This window comes from Scyliorhinus torazame, chromosome 14 (genome assembly GCF_047496885.1).
Source record: "Scyliorhinus torazame isolate Kashiwa2021f chromosome 14, sScyTor2.1, whole genome shotgun sequence".
Classification (NCBI taxonomy): Eukaryota; Metazoa; Chordata; class Chondrichthyes; order Carcharhiniformes; family Scyliorhinidae; genus Scyliorhinus; species Scyliorhinus torazame.
The window spans coordinates 181,760,603-181,782,640 of record NC_092720.1 but is presented as its reverse complement, the minus strand read 5'-3'; the positions used below and the strand labels follow the sequence as shown (position 1 = coordinate 181,782,640).

The window sequence follows — 22,038 nt, the reverse complement described above, 5'->3', positions numbered from 1 at the left end:
AGTGGGACGAAAGGCGTCTAGATGTTTCTCTTTGGATCAAAGAGGATGAGACCGCCAATGAGAAGCGCTCCATAGAGCAACTGGTATGTAAGGACTCTTTACAACGGGTTAATGGCTGAGTGCATGCTTCTGCTCCTGATTGATGCTCCAGAATTCAAACGGTTGTGAATAGGAGAATCTCCTCAGCTCCCCGTTTTATATTTGAACTATTATCATCAAACATACTCCTCCGGTTCTTGCCTTTTTGGAAGTAAAAACCGTCTCACTCAATTTGCTGCATCAGCTCCTTCGGTCATTCACACAAAATGTTCAAGTGTCAAATGAGAAGGACTGGGCCGAATTTTGGGAAATAGAGCCAGTTGGCAGTGGAGAAAAGTGAAATGAAGCGACACACGAAAATCAAGCACTATTTTGTGAATGTTGGGTAACACTTCGACAAACAGTATCCGGGGAGAACGAAGGGCTCTGCCCGACTGATCAGCGATAGTCAAGACACATTTCCCTTGTTTAAAATGATTCGAGAAATTAACTGACATTTAGAAACTAAGAAAACTGTCCTTACTGGACTCCGGAAAATACAGTTTCATTTTAGTTTCATTGCGATTATCGGGAGGCAGAAAATACAACAATGCTCGAATGTAGAAGGATAGAGGCGCGTTATTGACAGGGCTACGGATAATGGTGTAGTCTCTGTTCTGTGACACAACGTAACGCTGGGTTGAAACACAGACTCCGTTCTCTCTCCACAGATGCTGTCAGGCCTGCTGAGATTGCCCTGAGTTTTGTTATTTTTGTTCCAGATTGGTGCATCGGCAATAATTTGCGGCTCCGATGTGGACAAGATGAGACTGTTTCCATGATAATTTGGCATGTTTATTCAAGCAAAAGCAGCGTTTGTCGTCTCTGTGGCGCAATCGGTTAGCGCGCTCGGCTATGAACTGAAAATTTGGTGGTTCGATCCCACCCAGAGATTAAATATTATTCCACCCTCGGATGGTGTTTTTTATATCTCATCGCTCTGTGGGATCGAATCACCCACCATGGTGCTTTTTATATTTCATGCCACATTTGACTTGATTTCTTTCCTCCGGTTCCAATATTAAACACGCCAAATGTTGACATTCTGATTTTAAACCGTCAGTTCACATCCAAAGACATAATCAATATTAATTCGAAGTTCCAGAGAGAGACAATCACCCCAATAGCAACAGTGGGACGAAAGGGGCTTTGGTTTTCCACATTGGAACAAAGAGTGTGAGACGGCGACTGAGAGGCTCTCCAAAGTGCAACTGGTCTGTGTGCGGAGAAGTTCAATCGTGGAAAAAGAGAGAGTTTGTTAGCACTGACAATATTCAGGAATGAGAGGAAAGGGATACAGGGTGAAATGGTTTCAAAAAGATCAGCAAGGGACGATGCAACCAAGGTGCTCCGTAGAATACACGTATCCAGCTAAAATGGTAATCGATGGTCATAGAACATAGAACAATACAGCGCAGTACAGGCCCTTCGGCCCACGATGTTGCACCGAAACAAATGCCATCTAACCTACACTATGCCATTATCATCCATATGTTTATCAAATAAACTTTTAAATGCCCTCAATGTTGGCGAGTTCACTACTGTAGCAGGTAGGGCATTCCACGGCCTCACTACTCTTTGAGTAAAGAACCTACCTCTGACCTCTGTCCTATATCTAGTACCCCTCAGTTTAAAGCTATGTCCCCTCGTGCCAGCCATTTCCATCCACGGGAGAAGGCTCCCACTGTCCACCCTATCCAACACCCTGATCATTTTGTATGCCTCTATTAAGTCTCCTCTTAACCTTCTTCTCTCCAACGAAAACAACCTCAAGTCCATCAGCCTTTCCTCATAAGATTTTCCCTCCATACCAGGCAACATCCTGGTAAATCTCCTCTTCACCCGCTCCAAAGCCTCCACGTCCTTCCTATAATGCGGTGACCAGAACTGTACGCAATACTCCAAATGCGGCCGTACCAGAGTTCTGTACAGCTGCAACATGATGGTCAATCTGGCACACGTTAGCATGACCAATCCAACGAACCTTCACATCTTTGGACTGAGGGATTGACCTCGATCAGACGGAGAAAACCGATGCAGACACCGGGACAACGTCCAAATACCATATGTTTGCGATGAATCAAGAAATTGTTATGTATTATATATTATAGCGATTGCACTGTTTTTTTATAAGCGTGGGGATAAAGTGTATATATCCTTGTTGCAGGAACATTATTACAGAACCAAGGTTAAGGTATCCGAATTGTGTATTTACTAAAGTTGTAATTAGAGAGTTATAAAGTGTCAGCTGTGCGAGATTCCAAACAGTTGATGACCAAGTACATCAGCAGTTACACGTTGATTTGCCGTCTCTGTGGCGCAATCGGTTATCGCGCTCGGCTGTGAACCGAAAAGTTGGTGGTTCCATCCCACCCAGAGATCGAGTATTATCTCACCCTCGGATGATGTCTTTTATATCTCATCCCTCTGTGGGATAGAAGCACCCACCATGGTGCTTTTTATATTTCCATCCCACCCAGAGATCAAGTATTATCTCACCCTCGGATGATGTCTTTTATATCTCATCCCTCTGTGGGATAGAAGCACCCACCATGGTGCTTTTTATATTTCATGCCACATTGACATGATTTCTTTCCTCCGGTTCCACTATTAAACACGCCAAATGTTGTCATTCTGATTTTAAACCGTCAGTTCACATCCAAAGAGTTAATCAGTATGAATTTGATGTTCTAGAGAGAGATATTCACCCCAATAGCAACAGTGGGACGAAAGGGGCCTAGATTTTCCTCTTTGGAACATAGAGTGTGAGACGGCGAATGAGAGGCGCTCCAACGTGCAACTGGTATGTGGGCGGAGAAGTTCAATCGTGGAAATAGAGAGAGAGTTTGTTTGCACTGACAATATTCAGGAATGAGAGGAAAGGGATACAGGGTGAAATGGTTTCAGAAAAACCAACAAGGGACGATGCAACCAAGTTCCTCCGTAGAATACCCGTAACGCGGCACGTTTATCATTGCCAACCCAGCGAAACTGGTAATCGATGTTCAATCTGGCACACGTCAGCATAACCAATCCACCGAACCTTCACATATTTGGACTGTGGAAGGGACCTCAATCAGGCGGAGAAAACCGATGCAGACACCGGGACAACGTCCAAATACCGTATGTTTGAGATGAATCAAGAAATTGTTATGTATTATATATTATAGCGGTTGCATTATTATTTTTATAAGCATGGGGATAAACTGTACATATCCTTGTTGCAGGAACGTTATTACGGAACCAAGGTTAAGGTATCCAAATTGTGTATTTACTAAAGTTGTACTTAGAGAGTCATAAACTGTGAGCTATGATAGATTCCAAACAGTTGATGATCAAATACATCAGCAGCTACAGGTTGCGTCGGCGGTAACATAAGCGCCGTGATCGTATAGTGGTTAGTACTCTGCGTTGTGGCCGCAGCAACCTTGGTTCGAATCCGAGTCACGGCAGCGATACATTGATATGTTTTCCCAAATGAACAGATGAGGAATTCTCTGTGTAAAGGACTCTTTAAAACGGGTTAATAATTGAGTGCATGCTTCTGCTCCTGTTTGATGCTCCAGAATTCAAACGGTTGTGAATAGGAGAATATCCTGAGCTCCGAGTTTTATATTTTAACGATTATCATCAAGAATACTCCACCGGTTCTTGTCTTTTTGGAAGTGAAACCCGTCTCAGTCAATTTGCTGCATCAGCTTCTTCGGTAATTCACCCAAAATGTTCAAGTGTCTCAACCAAATACCCACCGACCATTCTGTAGACGAGGACAATAATCTTGGTCTCGATAGTCTCTCCATATCAATGAATTTCCGGACATCTGGTCATGGAGCAATGAGGAGAAGTGGGCAGAATTGTGGGAAATAGAGCCAGTTGGCAGTGGAGAAAATGGAAAGGAAGCGACGCACGAAAATCAAGCCCCTGTTTTGTGAATGTTGGGAAACACTTCGAGAAACAGAATCCGGGGAGAACGAAGAGCGCTGCCCGACTGATCAGCGACAGTCGATACACATTTCCTTCGGTTAGGATTCTTCGATACATTTACGGATATTTAGAACCCAAGAAAACTGTTCTTGCTGCACATCAGAAAATACAGTTTCATTTTAGTTTATCTGCGAATATCTGGAAGCAGAAAATAAATCAATGGCTCGTATGTATAAGGCTGGAGGCGCATTCTCGACAGACCTACGGATAATCGTGTTTTTTGTACCTCGTCCCTCTGTGGGATCGAATCACGCACCTTGGTGTTTTTGTAGTTCATGCTACCGTGATTTGATTTCTTTCTCCCGGCTCCAACATTAAGCACGTCAAATGCTGACATCCGGATTTTAAACAGTCAGTTCACACCCAAAGAGATAATGAATATTATTTTGAGCTACCATAGAGAGACATACATCCCAAAAGCAACAGTGGGACGAAAGATGTCTAGATTTTTCTCTTTGGATCAAAGAGGATGAGACCGCCAATGAGAGGGAGCTCCATCGTGCAACTGGTATGTGGGCGGAGAAGTTCAATCGTGGAAATATAGAGAGAGTTTGTTTGCACTGATAATATTCAGGAATGAGAGGAAAGGAATACAGGGAGAAATGATTTCAAAAAATCAGCGTGAGACAAAGTGACCAAGTTCCTCAGTAGAATACCCGTAACCGGCACGTTGGGCATGGCCAATCCTGCGAAATTGCTGATTATGGACAATCTGGCACACTTTAGCATGGCCAATCCACCGAACCTTCACATCTTTAGACAGTGTGAGGGACCTCGTGCAGGCGGAGAAAACCGATGCAGACACCGGGAGAACGTCCAAATACCATATGTTTGGGATGAATATCGAAATTGTTTTCTATTATATATTACAGCCATTGCATTGTTATTTTTATGAGCCTCCGTTAAAGTGTATCTATCCTTGTTGCAGGAACATTATTATGGAACCAAGGTTAAGTCATCCAAACTTGTGTATCTACTAAAGATGTAATTAGAGAGTAATAAACTGTGGGTCATGAAAGATTCCAAACAGTTGATGACCACGTACATCGACAGTTGGGAAAGCTCCTAGGCGGTAACGTGTTGCGCCGTGATCGTCTACTGTTTCGTATTCTGCGTTGTGGCCGCAGCAACCTCGTTTCGAATCCGAGTCACGGCAGCGATAAGTTGATGGGTTTTTCTCAAATGAACTGATGAGGAATCTCTGTGCAAAGGACTCTTTAAAACGGGTTCACAGATGAATGCATGCTTCTGCTCCTGTTTGATGCTCCGGAATTCAAACGGTTGCGAATACGATAATCTCTTAAGCTCCCGGTCTTTTATTTTAACTATTATCATCAAAAACACTCCTCAGGTTCTTGTCTGTTTGGAAGTGAAAACAGTCGCTCTCAATTTGCTGCATCAGCTTCTTTGGCCATTCACCCCAAATTTTCAAGTGCCCCAACCAAATACCCACTGAACCTTCTGTATACTCGGAGAATAATCTTGGTCTCGATAGTTCCTCCATATAAATTAATTTCCTGACATCTGGTCATGATGCAATGAGGACGAGAGGGCAGAATTTGGGGAAATAATGCCAGTTGGCAATGGACAAATCGGAAACGAAGTGACAGCTGAACATCAAGCACCAGTTTTGTGAATGTTGGGAAATACTTCGAGAAACAGAATCTGGGAGAACGAAGGGGGCCGCCCGAATGATCAGCGATAGTGACGACACATTTTTTTTGGTTAGAATGATTCGAGAAAGCAACTGAAATTTAGAAACTAAGAAATCTGTCCTTACTGCACACCAGAAAATCCAGTATAATGTTACTCTCATTGCGATTATCGGGAGGGAGAAACTACAACAATGATCGAATGTAAAAGGATAGAGGCGCGTTATTGACAGGGCTACGGTTAATGGTGTAGTCATTGTTCAGTGGCACAAAGGCTTGAAACACAGACTCCGTTCTCTCGCCACAGATGCTGTCAGACCTGCTGAGATTGCCCTGCGTTTTGTTATTTTTGTTCCAGATTGGTGCATCGGCAATCATTTGCTGCTCCGATGTGGACAAGATGAGACTGTTTCCATGATAATTTGGCATGTTTAGTCAAGCAAAAGCAGCATTTGACGTCTCTGTGGCGCAATCGGTTAGCGCTCTCGGCTAGGAACTGAAAAGTTGGTGGTGCGATCCCACCTAGAGATTAAGTATTATCCCACCCTCGGATAGTGTTTTCTATATCTCATCCCTCTGTGGGATCGAATCACCCACCATGTTGATTTTTATATTTCGTGCCACATTGACTAGATTTCTTTCCTCCGGTTCCAATATTAAACACGCCAAATGTTGTATTTCTGATTTTAAACCGTCAGTTGACATCCAAAGAGTTAATCAATATTAATTTGAAGTTCCAGAGAGAGAGAATCACCCCAATAGCAACAGTGGAACGAAAGAGGATTGGATTTTCCTCTTTGGAACAAAGAGTGTGAGACGGCGAATGAGAGGCGCTCCAAAGTGCAACTGGTACATGGACGGAGAAGTTCAATCGTGGAAATAGAGAGAGAGTTTGTTTGCACTGACAATATTCAGGAATGAGAGGAAAGGGACACAGGGTGAAATGGTTTCAAAAACCCAGCAAGGGACGATGCAACCAAGTTCCTCCGTAGAATACCCGTAACGCGGCACGTTGATCATGGCCATTCCAGCGAAACTGGTAATCGATGGTCAATCTAGCACACGTTAGCATGGCCAATCCACCGAACCTTCACATATTTGGACTGTGGGAGGGACCTCGATCAGGCGGAGAAAACCGATGCAGACACCGGGACAACGTCCAAATACCGTATGTTTGCGATGAATCAATAAATTGTTATGTATTATATATTATAGCGGTTGCATTGTTGTTTCTATAAGCCTGGGGATAAAGTGTATATATCCTTGTTGCAGGAACATTATTACGGAACCAAGGTTAAGGTATCCAAATTGTGTATTTACTAAAGTTGTAATTAGAGAGTCATAAAGTGTGAGCTATGATAGATTCCAAACAGTTGATGACCAAGTACATCAGCAGTTACAGACACCGGGAGAACGTCCAAATACCATATGTTTGGGACGATTCTCGAAATTGTTATCTATTATATATTATAGCGGGTGCAAAGTTATTTTTAGGAGCCTGGGTCAACGTGTATATATCCTTGTTGCAGGAACATTATTATGGAATCAACGTTAAGGCATCCAAAATGTGTATCTACTAAAGTTGTAATTAGAGAGTCAGAAAGTGTGGGCCATGATAGATTCCAAACAGGTAATGACCAAGTAAACCAGCTTCGGCCGTAACATGTGGCGCCGTGATCGTATAGTGGTTAGTACTCTGCGTTGTGGCCGCAGCAACCTCGGTTCGAATCCAAGTCGCGGCATCGATAAACTGGTATGTTTTCCAAAATGAACGGATAAGGAATTCTCTGTGTAAAGGACTCTTTCCAACGGGCTAATAGCTGAGTGCATGCTTCTGCTCCTGTTTGATGCCCCAGAATTCAAATGGTTGTGAAGAGTAGAAACTCCTCAGCTCCCGGTTTTATATTTAAACTATTATCATCAAGCATACTCCTCCGATTCTTGTCTTTTTGGAAGTGAAAACCGTCTCACTCAATTTGCTGCATCAGCTTATTCGGTAATTCACCCAAAATGTTCAAGCGTCTCAATCAAATACCCACGGACCATTCTGTAGACGCGGACAATAATTTTCGTCTCGATAGTCTCTCGATGTAAATGAATTTCCGGACATCTGGTCATGATGCAATGAGGAGAAGTGGGCAGAATTTTGGGAAATAGAGCCAGCTGGCAGTGGAGAAAATGGAAAGGAAGGCACACCAGAAAATCAAGCACCTGTTTTGTGAATGTTGGGAAACTCTTCGAGAAACAGAATCCGGGGAGAACGAAGACCGCTGCCCGACTGATTAGCGACAGTCAAGACACATTTCCTTTGGATAGGATTATTCGATACATTAACGGATATATTAGTACCCACGAAAACTCTCCTTACTGCACATCAGAAAATACAGTTTCATTTTAGTTTAATTGCGAATATCTGGAAGCAGAAAATAAAACAATGACTCGAATGTATCAGGCTGGAGGCGCATGATAGACAGGCCTAGGGATAATGGTGTTTTTTGTACTACGTCCCTCTGTGGGATCGAATCACGCACCTTGGTGTCTGCCAAATGCAGACATCCAGATTTCAAACAGTCAGCTCACAGCCACAGAGATAATGAATATTAATTTGGACTACCATAGAGAGACATACAACCGAATAGCAACAGTGGGACGAAAGGCGTCTAGATGTTTCTCTTTGGATCAAAGAGGATGAGACCGCCAATGAGAAGCGCTCCATAGAGCAACTGGTATGTAAGGACTCTTTACAACGGGTTAATGGCTGAGTGCATGCTTCTGCTCCTGTTTGATGCTCCAGAATTCAAACGGTTGTGAATAGGAGAATCTCCTCAGCTCCCCGTTTTATATTTGAACTATTATCATCAAACATACTCCTCCGGTTCTTGCCTTTTTGGAAGTAAAAACCGTCTCACTCAATTTGCTGCATCAGCTCCTTCGGTCATTCACACAAAATGTTCAAGTGTCAAATGAGAAGGACTGGGCCGAATTTTGGGAAATAGAGCCAGTTGGCAGTGGAGAAAAGTGAAATGAAGCGACACACGAAAATCAAGCACTATTTTGTGAATGTTGGGTAACACTTCGACAAACAGTATCCGGGGAGAACGAAGGGCTCTGCCTGACTGATCAGCGACAGTCAAGACACATTTCCCTTGTTTAAAATGATTCGAGAAATTAACTGACATTTAGAAACTAAGAAAACTGTCCTTACTGGACTCCGGAAAATACAGTTTCATTTTAGTTTCATTGCGATTATCGGGAGGCAGAAAATACAACAATGCTCGAATGTAGAAGGATAGAGGCGCGTTATTGACAGGGCTACGGATAATGGTGTAGTCTCTGTTCTGTGACACAACGTAACGCTGGGTTGAAACACAGACTCCGTTCTCTCTCCACAGATGCTGTCAGGCCTGCTGAGATTGCCCTGAGTTTTGTTATTTTTGTTCCAGATTGGTGCATCGGCAATAATTTGCGGCTCCGATGTGGACAAGATGAGACTGTTTCCATGATAATTTGGCATGTTTATTCAAGCAAAAGCAGCGTTTGTCGTCTCTGTGGCGCAATCGGTTAGCGCGCTCGGCTATGAACTGAAAATTTGGTGGTTCGATCCCACCCAGAGATTAAATATTATCCCACCCTCGGATGGTGTTTTTTATATCTCATCGCTCTGTGGGATCGAATCACCCACCATGGTGCTTTTTATATTTCATGCCACATTTGACTTGATTTCTTTCCTCCGGTTCCAATATTAAACACGCCAAATGTTGACATTCTGATTTTAAACCGTCAGTTCACATCCAAAGACATAATAAATATTAATTCGAAGTTCCAGAGAGAGACAACCACCCCAATAGCAACAGTGGGACGAAAGGGGCTTTGGTTTTCCACATTGGAACAAAGAGTGTGAGACGGCGACTGAGAGGCTCTCCAAAGTGCAACTGGTCTGATTGCGGAGAAGTTCAATCGTGGAAAAAGAGAGAGTTTGTTAGCACTGACAATATTCAGGAATGAGAGGAAAGGGATACAGGGTGAAATGGTTTCAAAAAGATCAGCAAGGGACGATGCAACCAAGGTGCTCCGTAGAATACACGTATCCAGCTAAAATGGTAATCGATGGTCATAGAACATAGAACAATACAGCGCAGTACAGGCCCTTCGGCCCACGATGTTGCACCGAAACAAATGCCATCTAACCTACACTATGCCATTATCATCCATATGTTTATCAAATAAACTTTTAAATGCCCTCAATGTTGGCGAGTTCACTACTGTAGCAGGTAGGGCATTCCACGGCCTCACTACTCTTTGAGTAAAGAACCTACCTCTGACCTCTGTCCTATATCTAGTACCCCTCAGTTTAAAGCTATGTCCCCTCGTGCCAGCCATTTCCATCCACGGGAGAAGGCTCCCACTGTCCACCATATCCAACACCCTGATCATTTTGTATGCCTCTATTAAGTCTCCTCTTAACCTTCTTCTCTCCAACGAAAACAACCTCAAGTCCATCAGCCTTTCCTCATAAGTTTTTCCCTCCATACCAGGCAACATCCTGGTAAATCTCCTCTGCACCCGCTCCAAAGCCTCCACGTCCTTCCTATAATGCGGTGACCAGAACTGTACGCAATACTCCAAATGCGGCCGTACCAGAGTTCTGTACAGCTGCAACATGATGGTCAATCTGGCACACGGTAGCATGACCAATCCAACGAACCTTCACATCTTTGGACTGAGGGATTGACCTCGATCAGACGGAGAAAACCGATGCAGACACCGGGACAACGTCCAAATACCATATGTTTGCGATGAATCAAGAAATTGTTATGTATTATATATTATAGCGATTGCACTGTTTTTTTATAAGCCTGGGGATAAAGTGTATATATCCTTGTTGCAGGAACATTATTACAGAACCAAGGTTAAGGTATCCGAATTGTGTATTTACTAAAGTTGTAATTAGAGAGTTATAAAGTGTCAGCTATGCGAGATTCCAAACAGTTGATGACCAAGTACATCAGCAATTACACGTTGATTTGCCGTCTCTGTGGCGCAATCGGTTATCGCGCTCGGCTGTGAACCGAAAAGTTGGTGGTTCCATCCCACCCAGCGATCAAGTATTATCCCGCCCTCGGATGATGTCTTTTATATCTCATCCGTCTGTGGGATAGAAGCACCCACCATGGTGCTTTTTATATTTCATGCCACATTGACATGATTTCTTTCCTCCGGTTCCACTATTAAACACGCCAAATGTTGTCATTCTGATTTTAAACCCTCAGTTCACATCCAAAGAGTTAATCAGTATGAATTTGATGTTCTAGAGAGAGATATTCACCCCAATAGCAACAGTGGGACGAAAGGGGCCTAGATTTTCCTCTTTGGAACATAGAGTGTGAGACGGCGAATGAGAGGCGCTCCAACGTGCAACTGGTATGTGGGCGGAGAAGTTCAATCGTGGAAATAGAGAGAGAGTTTGTTTGCACTGACAATATTCAGGAATGAGAGGAAAGGGATACAGGGTGAAATGGTTTCAGAAAAACCAACAAGGGACGATGCAACCAAGTTCCTCCGTAGAATACCCGTAACGCGGCACGTTTATCATGGCCAACCCAGCGAAACTGGTAATCGATGTTCAATCTGGCACACGTCAGCATAACCAATCCACCGAACCTTCACATATTTGGACTGTGGAAGGGACCTCAATCAGGCGGAGAAAACCGATGCAGACACCGGGACAACGTCCAAATACCGTATGTTTGAGATGAATCAAGAAATTGTTATGTATTATATATTATAGCGGTTGCATTATTATTTTTATAAGCATGGGGATAAAGTGTATATATCCTTGTTGCAGGAACGTTATTACGGAACCAAGGTTAAGGTATCCAAATTGTGTATTTACTAAAGTTGTACTTAGAGAGTCATAAACTGTGAGCTATGATAGATTCCAAACAGTTGATGATCAAATACATCAGCAGCTACAGGTTGCGTCGGCGGTAACATAAGCGCCGTGATCGTATAGTGGTTAGTACTCTGCGTTGTGGCCGCAGCAACCTTGGTTCGAATCCGAGTCACGGCAGCGATACATTGATATGTTTTCCCAAATGAACAGATGAGGAATTCTCTGTGTAAAGGACTCTTTACAACGGGTTAATAATTGAGTGCATGCTTCTGCTCCTGTTTGATGCTCCAGAATTCAAACGGTTGTGAATAGGAGAATATCCTGAGCTCCGAGTTTTATATTTTAACGATTATCATCAAGAATACTCCTCCGGTTCTTGTCTTTTTGGAAGTGAAACCCGTCTCAGTCAATTTGCTGCATCAGCTTCTTCGGTAATTCACCCAAAATGTTCAAGTGTCTCAACCAAATACCCACCGACCATTCTGTAGACGAGGACAATAATCTTGGTCTCGATAGTCTCTCCATATCAATGAATTTCCGGACATCTGGTCATGGAGCAATGAGGAGAAGTGGGCAGAATTGTGGGAAATAGAGCCAGTTGGCAGTGGAGAAAATGGAAAGGAAGCGACGCACGAAAATCAAGCCCCTGTTTTGTGAATGTTGGGAAACACTTCGAGAAACAGAATCCGGGGAGAACGAAGAGCGCTGCCCGACTGATCAGCGACAGTCAATACACATTTCCTTCGGTTAGGATTCTTCGATACATTTACGGATATTTAGAACCCAAGAAAACTGTTCTTGCTGCACATCAGAAAATACAGTTTCATTTTAGTTTATCTGCGAATATCTGGAAGCAGAAAATAAATCAATGGCTCGTATGTATAAGGCTGGAGGCGCATTCTCGACAGACCTACGGATAATCGTGTTTTTTGTACCTCGTCCCTCTGTGGGATCGAATCACGCACCTTGGTGTTTTTGTAGTTCATGCTACCGTGATTTGATTTCTTTCTCCCGGCTCCAACATTAAGCACGTCAAATGCTGACATCCGGATTTTAAACAGTCAGTTCACACCCAAAGAGATAATGAATATTATTTTGAGCTACCATAGAGAGACATACATCCCAAAAGCAACAGTGGGACGAAAGATGTCTAGATTTTTCTCTTTGGATCAAAGAGGATGAGACCGCCAATGAGAGGGAGCTCCATCGTGCAACTGGTATGTGGGCGGAGAAGTTCAATCGTGGAAATATAGAGAGAGTTTGTTTGCACTGATAATATTCAGGAATGAGAGGAAAGGAATACAGGGAGAAATGATTTCAAAAAATCAGCATGAGACAAAGTGACCAAGTTCCTCAGTAGAATACCCGTAACCGGCACGTTGGGCATGGCCAATCCTGCGAAATTGCTGATCTATGGACAATCTGGCACACTTTAGCATGGCCAATCCACCGAACCTTCACATCTTTAGACAGTGTGAGGGACCTCGTGCAGGCGGAGAAAACCGATGCAGACACCGGGAGAACGTCCAAATACCATATGTTTGGGATGAATATCGAAATTGTTTTCTATTATATATTATAGCCATTGCATTGTTATTTTTATGAGCCTCCGTTAAAGTGTATCTATCCTTGTTGCAGGAACATTATTATGGAACCAAGGTTAAGTCATCCAAACTTGTGTATCTACTAAAGATGTAATTAGAGAGTAATAAACTGTGGGTCATGAAAGATTCCAAACAGTTGATGACCACGTACATCGACAGTTGGAAAAGCTCCTAGGCGGTAACGTGTTGCGCCGTGATCGTCTACTGTTTCGTATTCTGCGTTGTGGCCGCAGCAACCTCGTTTCGAATCCGAGTCACGGCAGCGATAAGTTGATGGGTTTTTCTCAAATGAACTGATGAGGAATCTCTGTGCAAAGGACTCTTTAAAACGGGTTCACAGATGAATGCATGCTTCTGCTCCTGTTTGATGCTCCGGAATTCAAACGGTTGCGAATACGATAATCTCTTAAGCTCCCGGTCTTTTATTTTAACTATTATCATCAAAAACACTCCTCAGGTTCTTGTCTGTTTGGAAGTGAAAACAGTCGCTCTCAATTTGCTGCATCAGCTTCTTTGGCCATTCACCCCAAATTTTCAAGTGCCCCAACCAAATACCCACTGAACCTTCTGTATACTCGGAGAATAATCTTGGTCTCGATAGTTCCTCCATATAAATGAATTTCCTGACATCTGGTCATGATGCAATGAGGACGAGAGGGCAGAATTTGGGGAAATAATGCCAGTTGGCAATGGACAAATCGGAAACGAAGTGACAGACGAACATCAAGCACCAGTTTTGTGAATGTTGGGAAATACTTCGAGAAACAGAATCTGGGAGAACGAAGGGGGCCGCCCGAATGATCAGCGATAGTGACGACACATTTTTTTTGGTTAGAATGATTCGAGAAAGCAACTGAAATTTAGAAACTAAGAAATCTGTCCTTACTGCACACCAGAAAATCCAGTATAATGTTAGTCTCATTGCGATTATCGGGAGGGAGAAAATACAACAATGCTCGAATGTAAAAGGATAGAGGCGCGTTATTGACAGGGCTACGGTTAATGGTGTAGTCATTGTTCAGTGGCACAAAGGCTTGAAACACAGACTCCGTTCTCTCGCCACAGATGCTGTCAGACCTGCTGAGATTGCCCTGCGTTTTGTTATTTTTGTTCCAGATTGGTGCATCGGCAATCATTTGCTGCTCCGATGTGGACAAGATGAGACTGTTTCCATGATAATTTGGCATGTTTAGTCAAGCAAAAGCAGCATTTGTCGTCTCTGTGGCGCAATCGGTTAGCGCTCTCGGCTAGGAACTGAAAAGTTGGTGGTGCGATCCCACCTAGAGATTAAGTATTATCCCACCCTCGGATAGTGTTTTCTATATCTCATCCCTCTGTGGGATCGAATCACCCACCATGTTGATTTTTATATTTCGTGCCACATTGACTAGATTTCTTTCCTCCGGTTCCAATATTAAACACGCCAAATGTTGTATTTCTGATTTTAAACCGTCAGTTGACATCCAAAGAGTTAATCAATATTAATTTGAAGTTCCAGAGAGAGAGAATCACCCCAATAGCAACAGTGGAACGAAAGAGGATTGGATTTTCCTCTTTGGAACAAAGAGTGTGAGACGGCGAATGAGAGGCGCTCCAAAGTGCAACTGGTACATGGACGGAGAAGTTCAATCGTGGAAATAGAGAGAGAGTTTGTTTGCACTGACAATATTCAGGAATGAGAGGAAAGGGACACAGGGTGAAATGGTTTCAAAAACCCAGCAAGGGACGATGCAACCAAGTTCCTCCGTAGAATACCCGTAACGCGGCACGTTGATCATGGCCATTCCAGCGAAACTGGTCATCGATGGTCAATCTAGCACACGTTAGCATGGCCAATCCACCGAACCTTCACATATTTGGACTGTGGGAGGGACCTCGATCAGGCGGAGAAAACCGATGCAGACACCGGGACAACGTCCAAATACCGTATGTTTGCGATGAATCAATAAATTGTTATGTATTACATATTATAGCGGTTGCATTGTTGTTTCTATAAGCCTGGGGATAAAGTGTATATATCCTTGTTGCAGGAACATTATTACGGAACCAAGGTTAAGGTATCCAAATTGTGTATTTACTAAAGTTGTAATTAGAGAGTCATAAAGTGTGAGCTATGATAGATTCCAAACAGTTGATGACCAAGTACATCAGCAGTTACAGACACCGGGAGAACGTCCAAATACCATATGTTTGGGACGATTCTCGAAATTGTTATCTATTATATATTATAGCGGGTGCAAAGTTATTTTTAGGAGCCTGGGTCAACGTGTATATATCCTTGTTGCAGGAACATTATTATGGAATAAACTTTAAGGCATCCAAAATGTGTATCTACTAAAGTTGTAATTAGAGAGTCAGAAAGTGTGGGCCATGATAGATTCCAAACACGTAATGACCAAGTAAATCAGCGTCGACCGTAACATGTGGCGCCGTGATCGTATAGTGGTTAGTACTCTGCGTTGTGGCCGCAGCAACCTCGGTTCGAATCCGAGTCACGGCATCGATAAACTGGTATGTTTTCCAAAATGAACGGATGAGGAATTCTCTGTGTAAAGGACTCTTTCCAACGGGCTAATAGCTGAGTGCATGCTTCTGCTCCTGTTTGATGGCCCAGAATTCAAATGGTTGTGAAGAGTAGAAACTCCTCAGCTCCCGGTTTTATATTTAAACTATTATCATCAAGCATACTCCTCCGATTCTTGTCTTTTTGGAAGTGAAAACCGTCTCACTCAATTTGCTGCATCAGCTTATTCGGTAATTCACCCAAAATGTTCAAGCGTCTCAATCAAATACCCACGGACCATTCTGTAGAAGCGGACAATAATTTTCGTCTCGATAGTCTCTCGATGTAAATGAATTTCCGGACATCTGGTCATGATGCAATGAGGAGAAGTGGGCAGAATTTTGGGAAATAGAGCCAGCTGGCAGTGGAGAAAATGGAAAGGAAGGCACACCAGAAAATCAAGCACCTGTTTTGTGAATGTTGGGAAACTCTTCGAGAAACAGAATCCGGGGAGAACGAAGACCGCTGCCCGACTGATTAGCGACAGTCAAGACACATTTCCTTTGGATAGGATTATTCGATACATTAACGGATATATTAGTACCCACGAAAACTCTCCTTACTGCACATCAGAAAATACAGTTTCATTTTAGTTTAATTGCGAATATCTGGAAGCAGAAAATAAAACAATGACTCGAATGTATCAGGCTGGAGGCGCATGATAGACAGGCCTAGGGATAATGGTGTTTTTTGTACTACGTCCCTCTGTGGGATCGAATCACGCACCTTGGTGTCTGCCAAATGCAGACATCCAGATTTCAAACAGTCAGCTCACAGCCACAGAGATAATGAATATTAATTTGGACTACCATAGAGAGACATACAACCGAATAGCAACAGTGGGACGAAAGGCGTCTAGATGTTTCTCTTTGGATCAAAGAGGATGAGACCGCCAATGAGAAGCGCTCCATAGAGCAACTGGTATGTAAGGACTCTTTACAACGGGTTAATGGCTGAGTGCATGCTTCTGCTCCTGTTTGATGCTCCAGAATTCAAACGGTTGTGAATAGGAGAATCTCCTCAGCTCCCCGTTTTATATTTGAGCTATTATCATCAAACATACTCCTCCGGTTCTTGCCTTTTTGGAAGTAAAAACCGTCTCACTCAATTTGCTGCATCAGCTCCTTCGGTCATTCACACAAAATGTTCAAGTGTCAAATGAGAAGGACTGGGCCGAATTTTGGGAAATAGAGCCAGTTGGCAGTGGAGAAAAGTGAAATGAAGCGACACACGAAAATCAAGCACTATTTTGTGAATGTTGGGTAACACTTCGACAAACAGTATCCGGGGAGAACGAAGGGCTCTGCCTGACTGATCAGCGACAGTCAAGACACATTTCCCTTGTTTAAAATGATTCGAGAAATTAACTGACATTTAGAAACTAAGAAAACTGTCCTTACTGGACTCCGGAAAATACAGTTTCATTTTAGTTTCATTGCGATTATCGGGAGGCAGAAAATACAACAATGCTCGAATGTAGAAGGAGAGAGGCGCGTTATTGACAGGGCAACGGATAATGGTGTAGTCTCTGTTGTGTGACACAACGTAACGCTGGGTTGAAACACAGACTCCGTTCTCTCTCCACAGATGCTGTCAGGCCTGCTGAGATTGCCCTGAGTTTTGTTATTTTTGTTCCAGATTGGTGCATCGGCAATAATTTGCGGCTCCGATGTGGACAAGATGAGACTGTTTCCATGATAATTTGGCATGTTTATTCAAGCAAAAGCAGCGTTTGTCGTCTCTGTGGCGCAATCGGTTAGCGCGCTCGGCTTTGAACTGAATATTTGGTGGTTCGATCCCACCCAGAGATTAAATATTATCCCACCCTCGGATGGTGTTTTTTATATCTCATCGCTCTGTGGGATCGAATCACCCACCATGGTGCTTTTTATATTTCATGCCACATTTGACTTGATTTCTTTCCTCCGGTTCCAATATTAAACACGCCAAATGTTGACATTCTGATTTTAAACCGTCAGTTCACATCCAAAGACATAATCAATATTAATTTGAACTACCAGAGAGGCATTCACCCCAAAAGCAACAGTGGGACGAAAGGGGTCTCGATTTTTCTCTTTGGATGAAAGAGGATGAGACGGCAAATGAGAGGCGCTCCAAAGTGCAACTTGTATGTGGGCGGAGAAGTTCCATCGTGGAAATAGAGAGAGAGTTTGTTTGCACTGACAATATTCAGGAATGAGAAGAAAGGGATACAGGGTGAAACGGTTTCAAATAATCAGCAGGGCACGACGTGACCAATGTCTTCCGTAGAATACCCGTCAGCCGGCACGTTGATCATCAGCGATCCAGCGAAACTGTTAATCTATGGACAATCTGGCACACTTGATCATGGCCAATCCACCGAACCTTCACATCTTTGGACTGTGGGAGGAACCTTGAGCAGGCGCAGAAAACTGATGCAGACACCGGGAGAACGTCCAAATACCATATGTTGTGGACGATTATCGAAATTGTTATCTATTATATATTATAGCGGGTGCAAAGTTATTTTTAGGAGCCTGGGTTAACGTGTATATATCCTTGTTGCAGGAACATTATTATGGAATAAACGTTGAGGCATCCAAAATGTGTATCTACTAAAGTTGTAATTAGAGAGTCAGAAAGTGTGGGCCATGATAGATTCCAAACAGGTAATGACCAAGTAAATCAGCGTCGGCCGTAACATGTGGCGCCGTGATCGTATAGTGGTTAGTACTCTGCGTTGTGACCGCAGCAACCTCGGTTCGAATCCGAGTCACGGCATCGATAAACTGGTATGTTTTCCAAAATGAACGGATGAGGAATTCTCTGTGTAAAGGACTCTTTACAACGGGTTAATAGCTGAGTGCATGCTTCTGCTCCTGTTTGATGCCCCAGAATTCAAATGGTTGTGAAGAGTAGAAACTCCTCAGCTCCCGGTTTTAAATTTAAACTATTATCATCAAGCATACTCCTCCGATTCTTGTCTTTTTGGAAGTGAAAACCGTCTCACTCAATTTGCTGCATCAGCTTATTCGGTAATTCACCCAAAATGTTCAAGCGTCTCAATCAAATACCCACGGACCATTCTGTAGACGCGGACAATAATTTTCGTCTCGATAGTCTCTCGATGTAAATGAATTTCCGGACATCTGGTCATGATGCAATGAGGAGAAGTGGGCAGAATTTTGGGAAATAGAGCCAGCTGGCAGTGGAGAAAATGGAAAGGAAGGCACACCAGAAAATCAAGCACCTGTTTTGTGAATGTTGGGAAACTCTTCGAGAAACAGAATCCGGGGAGAACGAAGACCGCTGCCCGACTGATTAGCGACAGTCAAGACACATTTCCTTTGGATAGGATTATTCGATACATTAACGGATATATTAGTACCCACGAAAACTCTCCTTACTGCACATCAGAAAATACAGTTTCATTTTAGTTTAATTGCGAATATCTGGAAGCAGAAAATAAAACAATGACTCGAATGTATCAGGCTGGAGGCGCATGATAGACAGGCCTAGGGATAATGGTGTTTTTTGTACTACGTCCCTCTGTGGGATCGAATCACGCACCTTGGTGTCTGCCAAATGCAGACATCCAGATTTCAAACAGTCAGCTCACAGCCACAGAGATAATGAATATTAATTTGGACTACCATAGAGAGACATACAACCGAATAGCAACAGTGGGACGAAAGGCGTCTAGATGTTTCTCTTTGGATCAAAGAGGATGAGACCGCCAATGAGAAGCGCTCCATAGAGCAACTGGTATGTAAGGACTCTTTACAACGGGTTAATGGCTGAGTGCATGCTTCTGCTCCTGTTTGATGCTCCAGAATTCAAACGGTTGTGAATAGGAGAATCTCCTCAGCTCCCCGTTTTATATTTGAACTATTATCATCAAACATACTCCTCCGGTTCTTGCCTTTTTGGAAGTAAAAACCGTCTCACTCAATTTGCTGCATCAGCTCCTTCGGTCATTCACACAAAATGTTCAAGTGTCAAATGAGAAGGACTGGGCCGAATTTTGGGAAATAGAGCCAGTTGGCAGTGGAGAAAAGTGAAATGAAGCGACACACGAAAATCAAGCACTATTTTGTGAATGTTGGGTAACACTTCGACAAACAGTATCCGGGGAGAACGAAGGGCTCTGCCTGACTGATCAGCGACAGTCAAGACACATTTCCCTTGTTTAAAATGATTCGAGAAATTAACTGACATTTAGAAACTAAGAAAACTGTCCTTACTGGACTCCGGAAAATACAGTTTCATTTTAGTTTCATTGCGATTATCGGGAGGCAGAAAATACAACAATGCTCGAATGTAGAAGGAGAGAGGCGCGTTATTGACAGGGCTACGGATAATGGTGTAGTCTCTGTTGTGTGACACAACGTAACGCTGGGTTGAAACACAGACTCCGTTCTCTCTCCACAGATGCTGTCATGCCTGCTGAGATTGCCCTGAGTTTTGTTATTTTTGTTCCAGATTGGTGCATCGGCAATAATTTGCGGCTCCGATGTGGACAAGATGAGACTGTTTCCATGATAATTTGGCATGTTTATTCAAGCAAAAGCAGCGTTTGTCGTCTCTGTGGCGCAATCGGTTAGCGCGCTCGGCTATGAACTGAATATTTGGTGGTTCGATCCCACCCAGAGATTAAATATTATCCCACCCTCGGATGGTGTTTTTTATATCTCATCGCTCTGTGGGATCGAATCACCCACCATGGTGCTTTTTATATTTCATGCCACATTTGACTTGATTTCTTTCCTCCGGTTCCAATATTAAACACGCCAAATGTTGACATTCTGATTTTAAACCGTCAGTTCACATCCAAAGACATAATCAATATTAATTTGAACTACCAGAGAGGCATTCACCCCAAAAGCAACAGTGGGACGAAAGGGGTCTCGATTTTTCTCTTTGGATGAAAGAGGATGAGACGGCAAATGAGAGGCGCTCCAAAGTGCAACTTGTATGTGGGCGGAGAAGTTCCATCGTGGAAATAGGGAGAGAGTTTGTTTGCACTGACAATATTCAGGAATGAGAAGAAATGGATACAGGGTGAAACGGTTTCAAATAATCAGCAGGGCACGACGTGACCAATGTCTTCCGTAGATTACCCGTCAGCCGGCACGTTGATCATCAGCGATCCAGCGAAACTGTTAATCTATGGACAATCTGGCACACTTGATCATGGCCAATCCACCGAACCTTCACATCTTTGGACTGTGGGAGGAACCTTGAGCAGGCGCAGAAAACTGATGCAGACACCGGGAGAACGTCCAAATACCATATGTTGTGGACGATTATCGAAATTGTTATCTATTATATATTATAGCGGGTGCAAAGTTATTTTTAGGAGCCTGGGTTAACGTGTATATATCCTTGTTGCAGGAACATTATTATGGAATAAACGTTGAGACATCCAAAATGTGTATCTACTAAAGTTGTAATTAGAGAGTCAGAAAGTGTGGGCCATGATAGATTCCAAACAGGTAATGACCAAGTAAATCAGCGTCGGCCGTAACATGTGGCGCCGTGATCGTATAGTGGTTAGTACTCTGCGTTGTGGCCGCAGCAACCTCGGTTCGAATCCGAGTCACGGCATCAGTAAACTGGTGTGGTTTCCAAAATGAACGGATGAGGAATTCACTGTGTAAAGGACTCTTTACAACGGGTTAATTGCTGAGTGCATGCTTCTGCTCCTGTTTGATGCCCCAGAATTCAAATGGTTGTGAAGAGTAGAAACTCCTCAGCTCCCGGTTTTATATTTAAACTATTATCATCAAGCATACTCCTCCGATTCTTGTCTTTTTGGAAGTGAAAACCGTCTCACTCAATTTGCTGCATCAGCTTATTCGGTAATTCACCCAGAAGTCTCAATCAAATACCCACGGACCATTCTGTAGACGCGGACAATAATTTTCGTCTCGATAGTCTCTCGATGTAAATGAATTTCCGGACATCTGGTCATGATGCAATGAGGAGAAGTGGGCAGAATTTTGGGAAATAGAGCCAGCTGGCAGTGGAGAAAATGGAAAGGAAGGCACACCAGAAAATCAAGCACCTGTTTTGTGAATGTTGGGAAACTCTTCGAGAAACAGAATCCGGGGAGAACGAAGACCGCTGCCCGACTGATTAGCGACAGTCAAGACACATTTCCTTTGGATAGGATTATTCGATACATTAACGGATATATTAGTACCCACGAAAACTCTCCTTACTGCACATCAGAAAATACAGTTTCATTTTAGTTTAATTGCGAATATCTGGAAGCAGAAA

General features: G+C 43.2%; 9 non-coding genes across 9 annotated transcripts; all 9 read left to right on the top strand.

Moving 5' to 3' along the window:
- The first annotated feature begins 899 nt into the window (after positions 1–899).
- trnah-aug (transfer RNA histidin (anticodon AUG)) lies at positions 900–973 on the top strand. Its single transcript has one exon. It is a non-coding gene; the product is annotated as a tRNA-His (tRNA).
- A 2,485-nt stretch (positions 974–3,458) lies between these two features.
- On the top strand, positions 3,459–3,530 carry trnah-gug (transfer RNA histidin (anticodon GUG)). Its single transcript has one exon. It is a non-coding gene; the product is annotated as a tRNA-His (tRNA).
- A 5,726-nt stretch (positions 3,531–9,256) lies between these two features.
- Positions 9,257–9,330, top strand: trnah-aug (transfer RNA histidin (anticodon AUG)). Its single transcript has one exon. It is a non-coding gene; the product is annotated as a tRNA-His (tRNA).
- A 2,382-nt stretch (positions 9,331–11,712) lies between these two features.
- trnah-gug (transfer RNA histidin (anticodon GUG)) lies at positions 11,713–11,784 on the top strand. Its single transcript has one exon. It is a non-coding gene; the product is annotated as a tRNA-His (tRNA).
- Positions 11,785–15,639: 3,855 nt separating this feature from the next.
- On the top strand, positions 15,640–15,711 carry trnah-gug (transfer RNA histidin (anticodon GUG)). The gene has a single exon. It is a non-coding gene; the product is annotated as a tRNA-His (tRNA).
- A 1,800-nt stretch (positions 15,712–17,511) lies between these two features.
- trnaq-uug (transfer RNA glutamine (anticodon UUG)) lies at positions 17,512–17,585 on the top strand. Its single transcript has one exon. It is a non-coding gene; the product is annotated as a tRNA-Gln (tRNA).
- An 880-nt stretch (positions 17,586–18,465) lies between these two features.
- Positions 18,466–18,537, top strand: trnah-gug (transfer RNA histidin (anticodon GUG)). Its single transcript has one exon. It is a non-coding gene; the product is annotated as a tRNA-His (tRNA).
- A 1,800-nt stretch (positions 18,538–20,337) lies between these two features.
- Positions 20,338–20,411, top strand: trnah-aug (transfer RNA histidin (anticodon AUG)). The gene has a single exon. It is a non-coding gene; the product is annotated as a tRNA-His (tRNA).
- An 880-nt stretch (positions 20,412–21,291) lies between these two features.
- trnah-gug (transfer RNA histidin (anticodon GUG)) lies at positions 21,292–21,363 on the top strand. Its single transcript has one exon. It is a non-coding gene; the product is annotated as a tRNA-His (tRNA).
- Positions 21,364–22,038: the final 675 nt, after the last annotated feature.